This window comes from Armigeres subalbatus, unplaced genomic scaffold (genome assembly GCF_024139115.2).
Source record: "Armigeres subalbatus isolate Guangzhou_Male unplaced genomic scaffold, GZ_Asu_2 Contig253, whole genome shotgun sequence".
NCBI lineage: Eukaryota > Metazoa > Arthropoda > Insecta > Diptera > Culicidae > Armigeres > Armigeres subalbatus.
This window is the reverse complement of record NW_026942991.1, coordinates 169,221-186,876: the sequence shown is the minus strand read 5'-3', so window position 1 is coordinate 186,876 and position 17,656 is coordinate 169,221. Positions and strand designations below refer to the sequence as shown.

Below are 17,656 nucleotides of genomic sequence, written 5' to 3'. Positions count from 1 at the left end.
TTAAAAATAAATTGGGAGGAAAATTATTTTGTTTAGAATGTAATATTGTGTTTTCTTATGTTCTGTATATGTGCATTTATTTTGACTTAAAACTCAATTGACCGTCTAGCTCAACCAATGATAATTACATCAACGATCAATTACATGTCGTTGAAATTTCATTATTATTTGCTGTAGCCCAGCAGGTAAATTAGCACAACTTGTCAATGAGGACGCCGCATGAAGCTTGAGATCCTGGGACTGAGTGAAATTCGTTGGCAAACTTTGGAGAACACAGAACGTCGTCGGAGAAGTTCTGCTATACTCTGGTTTACGAGGTGAACACGCTCCCCGGCATCGCGTAGTTGGTTCCTACGAAGCGCTCAGGCACACTCTGCGCTTATGAAGTGGAACCTATAAGTGAAAGAAATCGTTGCCAGAAGAACACGGGTCCGAAACCTTATATAATCCAATGTTATGCGCCAACGATGCTGCGATCTGCAAGACAAAGAGAACTTCTACAGTCAACTCAATGCCGTCGTAGATAGGAATTCGAAGGATGATGTTGATCTGTTTGGACGACTTCAATGCGAAGATTGATTCGACAACTCGAACCATGAGCGCATTATGGGACGCCATGGCTCGGAGAAATGAGCGAAACGGAGAGCTGTTCGCAGAATTTTGTGGTAATAACGACATGGTGATCGGGGATCGCTCTTCCTCATAGACCGGTTCACAAGGTCACGTGGGTCTCCGTGACGGCTTTACAGAAAATCAACGACCACATCTGCATCAGCCGAAAATGGAAACGGAGCCTTCTTGATGTACGGAATATACGTAGTGCCGATATCGCGTCTGATCATCACCTTCATCGGCGAAATACGCCGGCGCATTGCGCGGATTCGTCGGCAGGAGGAGAGAGAGTGGAGATGATTCAACACGCCGACTGGAAGATGCCAGGTGAAGTCCTTTGTTGAAGAACTGGGGACGCGTGCTGCAGATATTCCGGAAGGTGGCAGCGTGGAAGACCAATGGACCGCCATCAAGACGCTCTCATCGCCACCAGCGAGAACAATTTGGGCGAACTGCGCACCCAGAGAAAACATTGAATAACCGATGAGACCTGGAGGAAGATAGAGGAGTGAAGAGAAGCCAAAGCCGCGATAGAGCGATCAAAACCAGAGGAGCCAAAGTCTCAGCCCGTCAACGATACGCTCTGAGAAGGAAGTAAAACGTCTCTGGCGACGAAGGAGAGATAGCCACAACCGGGGACATTCGCTTTCTACGATATCTCACGAGCTTAAGCGGGCGAAGATGAATGCAAATCGTGTGAAAGACGCGAATGATCAGTTATTGACGACAACTGACCAGCTGAAACGCTGGTTTGAGCACTTCGAACAACTTTTCAAGTGCCAGCCAGGCATCACCACTCGGCATGATCTGCCTAGGATCTGACGTATAACACGCGTCAATACCGAAGCTCCATCACGAGATTCAAACAGCCATCCAAAGCATGAAATCGAATAAAGCCCAGGGGTCGATCGCATATTAGCCAGATGCTCAAAGCTGACCCTCGACATCCGCTCAACTTCTGCATCGTTTATTTCAATATCTGGGACACCGCACCTTCCGGTCGACTGGATGAAGGTATCTTAGTGAAGGTGCCCAAAAGTGTGACCTGACTGTATGCGATAACTGGCTAGGCATTTGTTGTGCACCGTTCTTAAAGTTCTATGCAAAATTATCCTAGCCCGGATTCAGGCGGGCGACTCTCCGGCGGAGCAGGCCGGATTCCGTGCCGGAAGATCCTGTGTGACCATATTATCACGCTCCGCATCATTCTGGAGCAGGTCAACGAATTCAAGAGTCACTTTACTTGCTATTCATTGATCACGAAACAGCTTTCCACCGTCTCAATCAGAGAATAAACCCTGAGACGCAAGGGTGTTCCTGAGAAAATCACAGTACGAAGCATAGTACGAGGCCTTTTCGTAGAGTGCGTGACACTGTCCGACCCTATCCGGGTCGTAGCTGTGTGAGGAGATGTATTCTAATACGTTACTGTTCCTCATCGTAATCGACGAGATTCTGGTAGATGCGATTGACGAACAAACCGCGGACTGGGGCAGCCTATAACCATGGAGCACCTAAACGGCTTCGAATTGGCTGATGACGTTGCACCTCGCGCAACGGCGCTCTGATATGCAGAGTAAGCTCAACGACCTTGCCGAGCGCTCCTCTTCGGCAGGTTTAGTTATCAACGCAACAAAACCAAATCGTTGGATGTAAACACGGTGACTCCTTCCAGTTTCACACAGCGGACAACCAGTGGAGAATGTTAAAGCTTCCAATATCTTGGTAGCCAAATGGCGTCAGACGGCGGTACCAAGATCGACATAGGCGTACGGATCAAGAAAGCAAGGGCTGCCTTTGCGAGTTTAAGAAATATCTGGAAAAACAGGAGATAAGTGAACGCACAAAATACGAATTTTCAACTCTAACGTGAAATCGTGCTGTTATACGCTAGCGAGCATAGTGTGTATCGGAGAACACTCAACGACTGCAGGTGTTCATTAACAGATGCCTGCGGTATATAATCGCCGGCCTCACAATTGGATCTCAAACAACGAGCCCATCGTCGTTGTCACCAGAGGCCGATAGCAACAGAAATTCGGATCGGAGGTGTGGCTGGGTCGCACACTTTAGGTAGGGCGAAACGAAATCGTAAACAAGCATTAGACGGAACCCAGCGGGACATCGCAGCAGAGGAGACCCAGAGGCTCATGGCGGCGAAGCCTCAATAAAGAAATAAAAGAAGTCGACCGAATCATCCTGGCAACAGGTTAAAGCGATAGCCGGCAACGCTCAGGGTGGAGATCTTTCAAGTCGGCTTTGCACCATCGGAGGTGTACTTACTTACTTATGAGTAAGTAAAATTTTAAATGATCTCCATGCTGTGCTGTAGGATCTCAAAGTTAACATCGTCGTATGTCTTCTTATTTTTACTTGGATTCGTCTATAGGATTCCTTTTGTCTTTAACGCGTTTAACGCGTCAGTATCATCGGCCTAGAAAATCTCCACCTCTTCTCCCTCCTTAGTCCTACATTTATAAGCGGGTTAGCAAATCGAGACCAGCCAGTATTGCAGTATTCAACGAAACTCCGTTGGTCACGGCAGCTGCATTCCAAACCTGGGGCCAGTTTCCGTACTCTATAAGGCTTGCTGACGTTAATCATTTTCTCTTGTACGCGCAGGAGGGATAGGATGCATCGGAAACGCTTCCGAAGCGAAGGCAACTGCACTTCGTCGTCGTTGTCGTGTTCACAGCATCAAACGTAACGTGGTACGTGTAGTGCACCATGTTAATATTTGAGTTGTCCTGTCGGGCACTTCGATGACTTCGATAGGATTGAGCAGGAACATCTTTCAAATGTGAGTACTTCGACAGAAGATCTTGCATACGTTCGAATATGCCGAATTCAAAGCATTTTTAGTTCAGTCCTGAGATCTCAATATTTACGCTCCTTGAATTATCATACGCGCGATGCAGGCCACCAGTCCACTTGAGGCGCAATGGGAGCGCTGTCCAGAGAGGTTCAGTTTGTTTTCCAACTCATCGTCCATAAGCGTCTTTGATGATTCGTCACCGAGAAACGTGCAATATTGGACACAATGTTCTTTATCTGAACAGCTTGTTTCAAGAGGTAAAATAATAATCTTGTCCAGGTCTCATAGATGACTACCGGTCTAATGAGCGTTTTGTAGATTGTCAGTTTAGTATGGCGGCAAACTCTATTCGATCGGAGCTTGCGGATCTTGTACGTACAATCTCCCGCATGATGTCTCCGGATTTCTCTGTGATATCGTTTTGGAGGTTACTAGAGAGCCCCAGGACACAAATTCTTCAACCACCTCGATTTCGTCATCACCGGTACAAGCCTGTTAGATGGAATTGTTTAAAACCGAAGCATGAAATTGTACAATATCATCAATTCTACTAGCTTAGACTTATGATGTGCTATTATCAATTTATGGAAATTAACGAAATTTGTAGGTGTGGATGCCCTAACGACGGAATATGTGCTATTTAAAGTTTACATTCGATAAAATTATAAACACGTACTACACTCTTAAATATTATTGAATATATTCACAACAAATGGATCAAATCAAATAGAGATGCAAGGATGGATATCTCATGATATCACGATAAACGAAAAGGTAGTCATTTCTTATCATTGTATTTAAATGAGAGCAACGCTACATTTCGATGCGTCATTACTGCATTAACGCCATGGTTTCATGAATATTCATACACGCCCTAGCATTACAATATAAGACGAAATTGTTAAATCATTGATCTCACACCGATAGAAAATTATCTTAATCCTAGAGAATAATTTATTATAAACATTACCTATGTCCGCAGTGCCTCCTGCAGCCTCAGTCTGGCGAACTGCACGCTCCTCCTGCCGTTTGATGTCATCTTCGGTTACCGTTGCCACGTGCATCAACGTGATCGGGATTGAGAAAACCCGGCGTTGGTGTTGAGGGACGTTTTGGAAGCCGTTTGCCCTGTCACGGGTGCGTGGATGCAGGTGGTGCGCGATTGCAGAACCGTGGCCTCGTCCACACCGGGCCCACTGATTTCAACCGTTTGGGCAGTTCCAGCGTGCCGATTTCTCGTTGTGCGTATTGTTGGCGCGAAGATTCTGCAACCGACAAACGTGGTTTCAGATTTACCCATTGTATTTGACCAATAGAGACCAACTCCAAACGCTTTTCCCAGAAAAGCTGCTTCGGTTTAACCTGCGAACATGCTGGCTCACGTTTACCTTGCTGTCACCTTCTTGCGATCGTACCACGGTTACAGGTTGCTTGAAAAGGAAGCCGTCTGCCGGATCGGTGGAATGAGAGAAGTATCCGCTCGCATGCCGCGACTGAAAATTGACCAGCACGTAAAATCGTTAGCAGAAATATGAACGGTCAAAATATGTTAACTAAGACCAAGAGTATGTATCAAAGCAAAAAGAACCAATAATCTTCAAGGTCTGACACAAATATTTAGGATACGTTTGCCTTCTGTCTGCCAGAACACGAACGTACACTATGTGGTTGGCCTTTTTGTATTGGTTTTATTGCATGTCTTTAACGCCAATCGAAAATTTTCAATTTTATCCACGAATTCACAAAAGCGAAATATTCTCATTCTGTATGTCCTAAATGTCCAGCCAATCGAGATCATTTTTTACAAAGAAACAAAGTAATAAAAGAAAGAATCTGAGTATCAACGATTTCGTCCCACACGAGACCGGTACCTGTAATCGTACTGCGGTGATGCGCTGTTGCTGCTGTTGATGCTGATAAATGCGGTCTACCGGTCGGTGGAAGCTGGTTGTAGATGGGTACAGGGGAGGCAGATTGGGTCCAGTTGGCCCAGCCACAATGCCAATGCTGGATGACGATGATGCTCCGCCCCTATCGATGTGACGCCTAGTTTCTTAGTGCATTATGTTGCAACATCATAGGGTTGCACTGGGAACGACTCGACGGCCTGATAGTCGAACGTGGACAAATCAATAGTGTCCCGAGGGCACGGGCCAACTGGGTTTGCTTTCTATTTTTTCCCCGTAGGACTAGAGATAGTGAGGATTTATTTATGGATGACATATGCTCAAAAGTATATTTTATGGATGCTAGATTTTCGATTCTACCAAAATTTACATTATACCAATGTAACGTTGATTAAATCTGTTTATTGCTACTTGCGTCGCTTGCATATCATCCAGATAACGTATTAACCCATGATGAAAATATATGATCAAAATATAATCGAGACAAAATGGTGATATAAATAGCACGTAGAGCAGTGACAAGAATAATTAAAGTATAAATAAGTTTAGATTAGACCAATAGAATTCAACAATTCGCTTGACATCATCTTCTAATTGGTATTACATCCCTCACTGGGACATTGCAGCCTTGCAGCTTAGTGGACTTAGTATACTCAGCACTTCTGTTTCTTTCCGGAATTGAGCAGCCGGACTGAACGTTAAAAATATCAACCGCTACAACATTGATACTTGCTTGTTTCAAATCTCATTTTAGTGCTGTGCTGAAAAGATTTAATTAAAAATTCAAAATACATGCGAAAGTGCAATGGTTGTTAGTCAACTATGAAATCATGGGAGTGCACTGCTTACGTCCAATACATTTCAATAAGACCCGTCGAAGGAAATTGTTACTTTCATTTTCCAATAAAATCTTCATATTGTACAAAGCGCTTTCAATTATAGGCCTTCATAAGCTGATGAGAGCAAATTCTGATTGTCTGTTCCAGTCTTACGAGCTTTTTTACACTTTATAAAAAAGAAGCCTAATGTCAAAGTTCACAATTTTATTTTTGCCTTCTCGTATACAAAGTATACGTAAAGGCTATCACTTCAAAATCGAACTTTTGATAGAAGGCCCGGAGACCCATAGTGTTATATACCAATCGACTCAGCTCGACGAATTGAGGTGATGTCTGTATGTGACAAAATGTGAGACACATTTTTGGTATCATCATCGCAAAAAGTTGCAATCGACGCGGATTGCGGTCTAGTTGTTTCCTATTGGTTCGGTCGGCATTGCGTTCCAGAATTATAAAAAACATTGTTTTTCAAGGACAAAAAATTAAAATCGATTTTTTCACAGAGACCGATGCAATGCACTCAAATGACCGCAAAAGACTTAAATTGAAGAAAAAGAAAATCTATTTCCCTAAAGTGCAAATTCGACCTCTCTCATATGTTGCTCTTATTTTTATAATGCGCAGGAGTATTAATTTGGGTTTATTTTATTATAATCAAATGATGAATTTGTAACTCAAAGGCTATTATTTTATAACAATCTGTGTTTACCTATTCATTGGTATTCTTATTTATCTGTTGATAAAACTACCCAACAGGTATACTATTTTAGAGAAACATTGTATTTTTAGTGAAAAAAACTGCGAGTTGGAACTACTTATCTTTTGTCAATTCAATGATCACTTGCCCAATTTAATAAATCCGATACATGAGTGAATAATCTGCAGTCGTTCATCTTAAAATGCGTACCTGTAGTAATAAAATCCACTTTTCCCGCAGAGAGACAGATTTTGCAGTACTTCCTCCCGCTGCAACCTTTGGGAAGAGCGGAAATCCGAACGTTTCCTTTCAATCGATACGTTCATTGTTCACTGTTCGAAATGCACAAAACCAAAGCTAGAAATGTTTATTTCTTTCAGAAAATTAGAAAAATTTCCACAACTTTTGACGTCTTGTTTTCTTTTCCGCGTCTGGCGTCCCACAAAAATGGAGATGTTAGCCAGTATACATTTGACAGCGCATCAGGATTCGTGCGCGCAGTTAATAATATTAGTCAAGATGAAAACCGAAATGGGGACTGCAGTGGATTTTCTCGCAATTCACGTTAAACCTATCAGAGTAGGTGTAGTCTAATTAGCCCTAATTAGACTACTGCCACTAGCGAAGTAAGGTTTAACATACGGAATTGCGAGAAAATCAAATTCGCTAGTCCCATATTCGTTTTCAACTTAATCGAGTATATAAAACTGGCCAGAATTCAACAGAGAATTCAATCATCGAAGAAACGAAAATAAATAAATATAAATAATATAAAATATACAATATACTATAATATTATAGACAACTTATTAGCTTTAGCTGCTTTTCGCGCTTAAAGACATGATTTATGTTAGCGCCTGAATGTCGATCGCGTTTGGTATAGAATACATGTAGGGTACCTGTACCACTTCAATTGAGCTTACTCGCACAAATTTTGACGTAGTAATCGTCTTACGGAAAATATAGGGGGTTATTCTGCAGATTCAAATTTGAGACCGCCACGAAAGTGGTCAGGAAGTATGAGCTAATAACTCAGTCGTCTTCCAACCGATTTAGATTATTTTGTATCAATCAAACGACAAACTCTTAAGATTCTGCACAACTACATAATAGAAACAATTAAATAAAGGTTAAATAAACTATTGAGAAATTGAATTTCATCAGGCAATGTGAAAACTTTATACAGTTAATGCTCCATTTCGGCTATTAGTCATTTGGTGAATAATTATTGACGAATGGTAAAATCAAATTCGAAAAATGATTTAAGGCAAGAAACCTCTACAATTACTGCTTTGAGTCACTGCACTCTAATACAGTCTAATACGTTATTCTACGTTGATTTTGCGGTCGTGTTTCTGAACCTTCTTTTTTCGCTCACTCGATTGTTTTGGAAAAGTTGACCAATATGCCAAAGAATCGTCTGAGACAATTCGTTGTTTCCAAAATTTTAAAATTGTCTCGGCTTTGTTGTTTTTTTTATTTAACAGTTATTTTGACAAAATAACAAATATCTTAAAATAAAATTAAAACTTTATTAAGGCAGTACCAAAAATACTCGAGTCATGTGACTATTAAATACATTTTTTATACACTATCGACTACTGTGCGCGACCCCATCGTCAACGTCAACGCAGACGGAGAACATCAGAACAAAACCGATGTTGACAACCGACATAAACATTGAACTCGCCCAGTTCCATATAGCGCTGAATTTGAAACTGATGAACCACAGCACTTATTGATATCCAGCCATTTACATCATTCCGAATAAATGAAATAATGGAACTATTCCTGTACAAAGGCGAGTGGGTCTGCCCACAATCGATTACGATTGTGCACGGCTACTGGTGAGTCGAACAAAATATGAAAATCTCATCCCAGATCCAATATACACATGCTTTTCGTTGTTTAGGCGTACCTGAAGTTTTCACGCTAAAATCACCTCAATTTCAACGGTAATCCGTTCAGCTCACCGGACGGAATGCTCCCTGCTTCGTCACAGACGACGGTAAGAAGATCGGCGGATACAATAAAATCCCGAGTTTTGCAGTCCCGGGTTTCGACGCCAACGCGAACCTGAAGGACAGAACACATTGTGATAAACGGTGCATCTAGTATGTATTCGAGAACCTATACCCATACTTCATGTACAATCTTGGGTGACCCCAAAACCTAGACACCACCAGGGCGCTGTACGCTAAGCGGATTCCTATTCCATTCAACTTCACCGCCCACGTAAGTGATGTTCTGAAGAGAACGAGCTGACTGTTTCGTTGGCTGGTTTGCTGGAGGACCTCAGTCGAACTGCACGACGTCAAGGACATGATGCTCAACGCGAAGAAATGTATCAACTGGATACTGGAGAAGCTTGGTGAGAATCGTTTCTTCTTCGGAGACACTCCAAGCGAAATCGATGCAGTCCATACGGATACCTGTCGGTGTTGCTGAAGCTGAGCCTTCCAACGGCGTCCTGCAGAACCACGTCAAGCAATGCGGCAATCAGTCAAGTTCGTTGAAAGGATTACGAAGATTTACTTCGCTCGTGAAGGTTTCCACGGCCGGTAGCAACGGAAATGTTCGTCGTCGTCGTCGTCCTCTTCGAATGGATCGTCGAAGGCGAACGGTGGAGGGAGCCAAAGTTCAGCGACGGAACGCAAAAGGATGCGATGATACGCCGTACGAGCGCAGGAAACGCTATGTAGTGTCTGGATTTTGCTACCATTGCGATGGTTGCTATGCTTTATTATCCGGGATTTTGACGGTAGGATTTCGTTGAATATGTCGAATGAATTTTCTTATTTTCAAGATCTTTCTTTTCATAGATATCGCACAACGACTGCGGCGAAGAACTTCATTTCGTATGATGAGCCTGAGTAGACGATGAAGAGTAGGAGTGCTGATTCTGTGGATTTTTTGGAATGCAAGATAAACATTAAAATATGAGTTGACTCTTGACTGTCAGCAGGTTAATTCAATTGAAAGGATTTTGATAACGAAACTGTCCGAAGTCCGTGGTTGTGAGGCAGTGTCTAAGCTACTTACTTCTTGATAGGTTCCTTTTCGGTGAACCTACGCCGAATGAATCATACTTTTCCCTTGGATTCGATCTTGATCGCTACCAGTCGCCCTGAACGTTCAGTACCCACTTCTCACAGAAAGTGTGTACGCGGCCTTTCGATCCTACAACCCTCCGGCTTCTACTGAAATTATCTTTACTTGATGTACTCTCGGTATACGAACAATGTGCCCAGCCCACCGCAGACTGTGTGTTGTATTTAATAATTGTTGTGTTAATAATTTCCAGCTCTTTATACACCTGGTATAAATTATGATCCAGCCACGCCGTCAGATGTCATTCTCCTGTTTACCGCAGAGTATTATCCGACACCTCACGCTCATATCCTTCGAAAGCTCCTCGATCAACCTCCTTAAACGTCCATGCTCCACGGTCGTAAACCCGCCGAAAAATCAGAGTAGTATTCAGCGCAAATTTCGTTTTCGTTCGCAGACTACAGGATAAAGCTGGTCACGATGTCCGTATAAGCCCATTCGAAGCTGCAATACGTTTTTCACTTCGCGGTAACGCCATTATCGCACGTCACTAGTGTTTCAAGGTACACAAATCCTTCTACAACTTCAAATGTTTCACCATCCAACACCATTTCACTACTTTCATATTGGCATTACATCCCCAATGGGACAGAGCCGCCTCGCAGCTTAGTGTCTATTAAGCACTTCACAGTTATTAACTGCGAGGTTTCTAAGCCCGTTACTTTTTGCATCTGTATTATCCGAGTCTAGACGATGATACTTTTATGCCCAGGAAGTCGAGACATCAATCCGAAAATGCCTAGACCGGCACAAATCGAACCCAGCCACCCTCAGCATGGTTCGCTTTGTAGCCGCGCGTCTTACCGCACGGCTAAGGAGGCCCAGTAAGAGTAATTACGGTGCATAAATTCGTTTATTGTTTATTGAAGGAGACCTGACGACGAGAAAGAAGCTTCACGCACAGCTGGAGCAGCATACGATGGATGCCCACTGGTGGACGATACAGAGACATGACCGATCCTATCTGAATACGATGTTGCAGCCTCCTCGGAAGTAGCCGAAAAACCAAATCGACCACGTTCTAATCGACGGTAAATTCTTCCGGCATCACGAACGGCACTTACTGCGTGCGAATATTGAATCCGACCATCACCTCGTTGCAGTATGCCTGGTTTAAAACTCCTGACGGTGTACAACACGCGTCAAAGTCGGACGCCGCTGCTTAACATTGGGCGGCTCAAGACGGTAGACTAGCCTAAGAAACGCGCAGCCAGAAGGGCACTCCAACGGAAGAGCAGCTAGGCGCAGCGTCTTTTCAAGATGGATGGAGAGATATTCGACCCGTAAAGCACCGCACCGCTGCACTTGGCACAGTGCCCCTAATCAGATAAACGACTGGTATGACGGCGAATGTGAGCAGTTAGTGACGAGAAGAGTGCAACATGGGCGAGATTGCTGCAACACCGCACGAGGGCGAACGAGGACGATAAAACGGGCGCAAAAGACAAAGCTCGATTTTCCGGAGGAAAAGCGCCAGCAGGAAGATAGAGACCGTGACGAGACGGAGCAACTATGCGCTAATAACACACGAAAATTCTATGAGAAGTTAAACCGTTTATGTAAGGGCCACGTTACAGCCCGATATATGTAAGAACATAAATGGGAACCTTATTACGAACGAGCGTGAGGTGATCCAAGAGTGGCGGCAGCACTACGAAGAGCGAGAATGGCGATGGAAGACGAAGATGGCGGTATGGTGATGGACCTGGGGAACGCGGCAGGACATAATTCTACTGGCTCCGGATCTTCAGGAAATCCAGGAGGAGATTGGCCGGCTGAAGAACAACAAAGCCCTGGGGTTGACCAATCACGGAGAGCTATTTTAACACGGTGGTGAAGCACTGCCAGAACGCTGCACTGGGTCATTACCAAGATTTGGGAGGAGGAAATTTTGCGCAGGAGTGGATGAAAGGTGTCGGTCCCATCTACAAAAAGGCGATAAGCTGGATTGTAAATAACCCGCAATCACATTGCTGAACGCCGCCTACAAGGTACTCTCCAAAATTTTATGCCGTCGACTAGCACCACTAAGGAGTTCGGGCAGTACCAGGCGGGTTTTATGGGCGAACGCTCCACCACGGACCAGGATACGCCATTCGCTACTGCAGAAATGCCGCGAATATAACGTGCCCACACATCATCTATTTATCAACTTCAAAGCCGCATATGATACAATCGATCGGGATCAGCTTGCATCACTAATGAACACGGATTTCCGGATAAACTGACATGGTTGATCAAAGCGACGATGGATCGGGGATGTGTAGCTCGAGTTTCAGGGCAGTCTCGAGTCCTTTCGAAACCGCAGAGGATAAAGGTCTTTCGGCAAGGTGATGGTCTTAGGGTAATACGAAGAGCAGGGATTAACACGAGTAGTACAATTTTCAATAAGTCCGTCCAGCTATTTGGCTTCGCGACGACATAGATATTATGGCACGTAACTTTGAGAAGATGGAGGAAGCCTATCAGACTGAAGAGGAAGCTAAGGGATCGGACTATCAACAGTCGAAGACGAAGTACATGATAGGAAGAGGTTCAAGAAGACAATGTGAGCACCCAACGCGAGTTCGAAACGGTGGTGACGAAATCGAGTGGTGTAAAGAATTTGTGTACTTGGGTGACGTCGAAAATGATACAAGCAGAGAAATTCGGAGACGCATAGTGGCTGGAAATCGTATACTTTGACTCCGCAAGAGGCTCCGACCAAACAGAGTTCGCCGCCGTACCAAACTGACAATCTACAAAACGCTCATTAGACCGGTAGTCCTCTACGGACACGAGACCTGGACGATGCTCGTGGAGGACCAACGCATGAGTTTTCGAGAGGGAAGTGCTGCGTACCATCTATGGTGGGGTGCAGATGGCGGACGGTACGTGGAGGAGGCGAATGAACCACGAGTGCACTCAGACAGAAAACAAACCAGTAAAAGTGATGTTTAGTAGTGAACCTGGAAGATGATATCGGCTGAAGTAACCATTCGCTAAATGGGCCAGAACATCCAGGAGGGTGAAACGCCCGTCATCTGCGGTACAATGGCACTTACCCAACATCGTTTTGGTTCTTCTGTTTTGGTACCCTGTTTCTGGGTAGTATACCCGAATGCAGCGCTCATTTTGGGTGATTGGTTCGTACGCAGTTATTATCGGCAATTAACTTCTTCGCGAAATCTGCAATTAGTTGAGGTACATCGAGTCTTTTGTGTTTGTATGGCATCTTTATGTCGAAAAATAGCTCGTCAATGCTTCCGAAGTTTTTTACAATGTTATGAAAACTCATATGTGAATATGTACGTTATGTGGAAGATATTGATTTGAAAAAGTGAGGTAACCACTTTCCTTCAATGGGACTCGAACCCATGACCCTACAGTACGCTAGACTGGTGCTTTAACTAACTAAGGTACGAAGGACCTCGTCGGCCTTCGCAACTAGCGGCTACTGAACGAGCTCGAGATTCAAATTGGACGCATAGTCAAATCACCTGCAACTCTTTCAGTCAATACTTCCACATGTGTATTTACGTTTAACATGAGTTAAACCAAATTAAAACAAAACATTGTACGCCATGTTGAATGAATGGTGGGTAGGCGTATTAGCCTTCTTCAGTCCCCTGAGAACATCAGTCCAGTTAACGAGCGCCGCTTTTTAACGATGGGCTAACGAGGGATTTAGAGTGTATGCAATTAAATACACTCTGGGATTTATGATGCACGTATGATCGGTGTTTTACTTGGAGAGAATAATTTCCATTTCGACTCCCCTCGCAGCCTAGTTTGCTTTTGTTTTTGAGATAATGCTTTTAACTGGGCTTTGGCCCAGTTAGCGAACGCCCAGTTAAAAAAGAGTCCAGTTAAAAGCGCCCAGTTAGCGAACTGTTGCTGTACTCTGCACTTGCTGGCTATAGCAATCAAGGAAGATGCGCGTGGTCGGTGTGCAGACTGGGGTCGTACACAATTACGTAAAATTTTTTCTGGGTTTTGAACTCCCCCATGTGAGATTTTTTCATACAACTGATTTTTTATTTATATGGTGCGTAAGAAAATGACGGACCCCTCCCCATAAGTGCTTACGTAATATGTGTACGGCCCTGGCGATTGGCGACCCAAGTAAAAGCGACGAGGGAGCGGATTAATTACGTTACATCTTTGTCTGAGAACACGAAGTATACAAGCATCATAGATCCCTATCACAGGTATGACTAAGCCAAAATTTACGATAAAAGAACACAAAATAATGTCTGATAAGGTCGAATAATAAAAACAATGCAGTCATCAATCGACCAATACAAACCTTTCTGTGTGACTCAATTATACTGCATTATAATTTCTTACCATCTATTCGTTTGGTTTATAAATACATACATATTAAGCTGTTCAGATGATTAATATAATACGTTTTTGTTTTACGTTAAATGTTTATCAAACATGCTTTACGTTTATTCTGTTGGAACAAAGTGACATCACCCGCCACCTGAATCGGCATCCTTTAAGCGTCTCCAGGTGGTGCATGATGAAATCGAGCGAACGGAATGCTTGAGCGGCACCTGGGTGCCGCCATAATCTCCTCAATAAAACTGTCCCCATTGTGAACAGTTGTCCCACCTAAAATTATTTTGTATCCGTCCTGGTTGTACGATGAACTGCCAACGCTTCCTCGTAGGTTGTCCCTCCGATCACGAACACCACAATTTCCTGTGGAGGCCTCCGGAAGGGCAGCTCGTTGCCCATTATCGGTAAGCTGCGTCCAACGGCCGACCCTTTTACCTCCTCCAGTACCTCCTTGGACGCAGTTATGCTGGGTGTAGACATTCTCAACTCCCTTAAGACCCTTTATTAGATTACGGGTCAATTTGACGGCATCCGTGATCTTCACAGTGTTGAATAGCTCCTGCCGAGCGCTGGTACTGATGTACTCTAACATTCGAGGGCGATATACGCCCGCCTCCACGGTCTTGTAACATCTTCAGCAATCCAGATGTTCCGCAATTAGCATGCGCTCGTAACGCATAGAATAAAGCAAAATAAGACGAAGAGCGTTTTGTAAATTTATTTTTCGTCGCTAACGAGTCTCTTTACCCGTTGCAACTGTGTCGAGTGATCCGCCTGGCACGCGATCTCTTGCTCAAGCTCGGATATTTCAAACAGCGCTGCTTGTGACCTGCAGCGAGCTCGCTAATGAGCAACAATGCTTCGATACCGTACCGGACATCTTCTTGAACTGTGGATATGTTTCACAAAGTTCTTCATATCACTTATACTTCGATCTTTTCTGATCGTGCACCTTCTTCTGGAACTCGTCCATCAGCCCCTTGATAGTAGTGGCATTCCAAAATTGGAGTAGATTAGCAGCGTAGAACTCATCCTGCTCGGTGGACAAAACGATCTCTTTCAAATCTTTGGGTACGCTTTGGACGCCAGAAAGATCTACTGCCGTTTGTTGATGGCAGAGCTCAGTACCATCGCTTGATAGGTCCACTGGTTGCAACGGTGTAATGGGATCGTCTCGGCGATCCAGAATCAACACATCGAGGCGGAGACCCATTCGGGTTCGGAAACTGAACAGAGCTGTTTCCTTGTTAATCTGTATCGTATCTTTTGGCAAGAGTTTGCGCCACACTGGAGCTTGATTTGTAGCGGATGGCAGGTCGAAACTTGAACGACAGTAACAAACTGATCACGCCTTGAACAGTACGTTCAAGGGCTCCTGGATTCCAGGAGAGACTGTAGGCATGTGGAATGTTGAGAGAGAAAAGATTGGGATTCACCGGTAGATAGTCAATAGATCTCTTTCTTACACAACGGACTCGCTTTCGCACTTTTCTGCGAGGGTTTTGATATCAGTACGAGGAATAATTGCTGAAATCTATATAATTTGAGTTAGTAGGTACCAGGTGCATCAAAACTTCAGCTTAACCTCAGAGAGTAATTTTAAGTGATAATGGTCAATATAACTTTTAAATAACCCAGTGTTTAGATTGGTGTATTGGAAATCAATCAATGACAATTTCCCCAATTCAATATTTTCAGTCTTATGTTTAAACTAACGAACGATTAGGTAAATAAGTTGAAATCGAAATGCCAAAATACTACTTACTAATATAATAACAGCCATATTTCGGACTCTTGAGTTCACTTTGCAGGCGCAGAATGTTCCTTGTTGGTCGTATAAAAACAATACATTTCAAATATTTGAGCGCTCATTGAGCGCCGAATCGATCCTTTCGAACAGGAACACTCCTTCTGAAGCATCTCGACTGCGAGAAAGCCATCGAAACTACGCTGGTCTGGAAATTTAATACGACATGTTTTACATACGATCTGGCTGCACCATATGGCAAAACAACAGTAATAGTTCGGTCACTTACTTCCCTCAAAGCACTTACGGTTTCGCGATCCATCATCAGCATTTTCATTCCGGGACCAGCATCTGCCACCATTTTCCAGGTACAGCTGTACAGACGAATTAATCTATTTTTCCAATATTTGTAATTGCATCAAAACATGAAACTTAAGTTTTATGCAAATCGTTCAATTTTAGCATTGAAAATGTTTCTTTTATTCCTGATGATTAGTGAATTGATTTGTTCTGTACTGTAAAAAATCTAAAAAATGACGACACGACATTTGTTTTGATTCTCGCAGGTTTTGATCTCATTTGAAAATTTTGACAAACACAAAAGTCTCCACATTCCGCATGGGTGGCCAGGGATGCCAGGGATATTTTCAAATGTCTTCACAGTCTGAGTAAAAATGTCTCAAATGTCTTCAATATCAAAATTACGATTACGAGAAATTTCAAAATTCAACAGGCTTGTAATTTCAAGCATCTCCTGTTTCTTGTAGCATTTATTTTTTAACACCAAATTGTTAGAATTCAAGAAAATATCCTTCAAATCTTTACGAGGAGGATTTTTTAACTGAATTTCCATGTGGAATTCTTCTGAGTTTCTTTTTAAGAATTCCTGAAGGATTGGAAGAATTTACGTGAAATACCTGAAGAAACTTCCACAAGATTTTCTGAAGAAATTTCTAAGAATTTGTGAAGGAACTCTGGATAAACTCCTGATGGATTTTTCGAAGAATTCTAAAGAAACTCCTAAAAGGTACGGAGGAATTGCTGTTGAACATCTAAAGGATTTTCTGAAGGAACTTCCAGATAACCTAAAGGAACTTTCGGTGAAATTCTAGTTCCATTAGCATGGAACTTGCAGAGGAATTGCAGGAGAACTTTCAGAAGGATTTCGAGGATTTTTCGCAGGAATTCCGGAGGATTTTGGAGGAATTACTGAAGGATTTTCTCAAAGAATTCTGTGAAGGATTTTCTGAGCATCTGAAATTTTCCTGATCAATTACTGAAAAGATTTCTTGCAGTGGAGCTCCTGAAGAAACTTCCGGAGGAACTTCTGGACAACTTTTGGTGGAACTTCCTGAGGTATTGTTGTTGTAGGCATTTCGAAAGAATTCTGGAGGAAATAACAGAAAAATTCGAGTATAATTTTCAGAGGTATTATTGGAATCTTTCGGCAAATTCTTGGAGAATCATCAAGAGGAATTCTGAAAAAATTTCGAGGGATTTTGAAGAATTTCCGAACGAATGCCTGCAGTAGTTTCGAGAGGCATTTCTGGAAGAACTGGTGGAGGAAGTCGTGAAAGAAACAATTTGTGGAGGAACTGACTG

General features: G+C 43.2%; 3 pseudogenes; 1 reads left to right on the top strand and 2 right to left on the bottom strand.

Annotated features, from left to right (window-relative positions):
• Nucleotides 1-4,397: 4,397 nt before the first annotated feature.
• On the bottom strand, nucleotides 4,398-7,196 carry LOC134203844 (methyl-CpG-binding domain protein 2-like; annotated as a pseudogene).
• Nucleotides 7,197-8,649: 1,453 nt separating this feature from the next.
• LOC134203843 (metaxin-1 homolog) lies at nucleotides 8,650-9,747 on the top strand (annotated as a pseudogene).
• Nucleotides 9,748-14,464: 4,717 nt separating this feature from the next.
• LOC134203842 (vacuolar protein sorting-associated protein 45-like) lies at nucleotides 14,465-16,415 on the bottom strand (annotated as a pseudogene).
• Nucleotides 16,416-17,656: the final 1,241 nt, after the last annotated feature.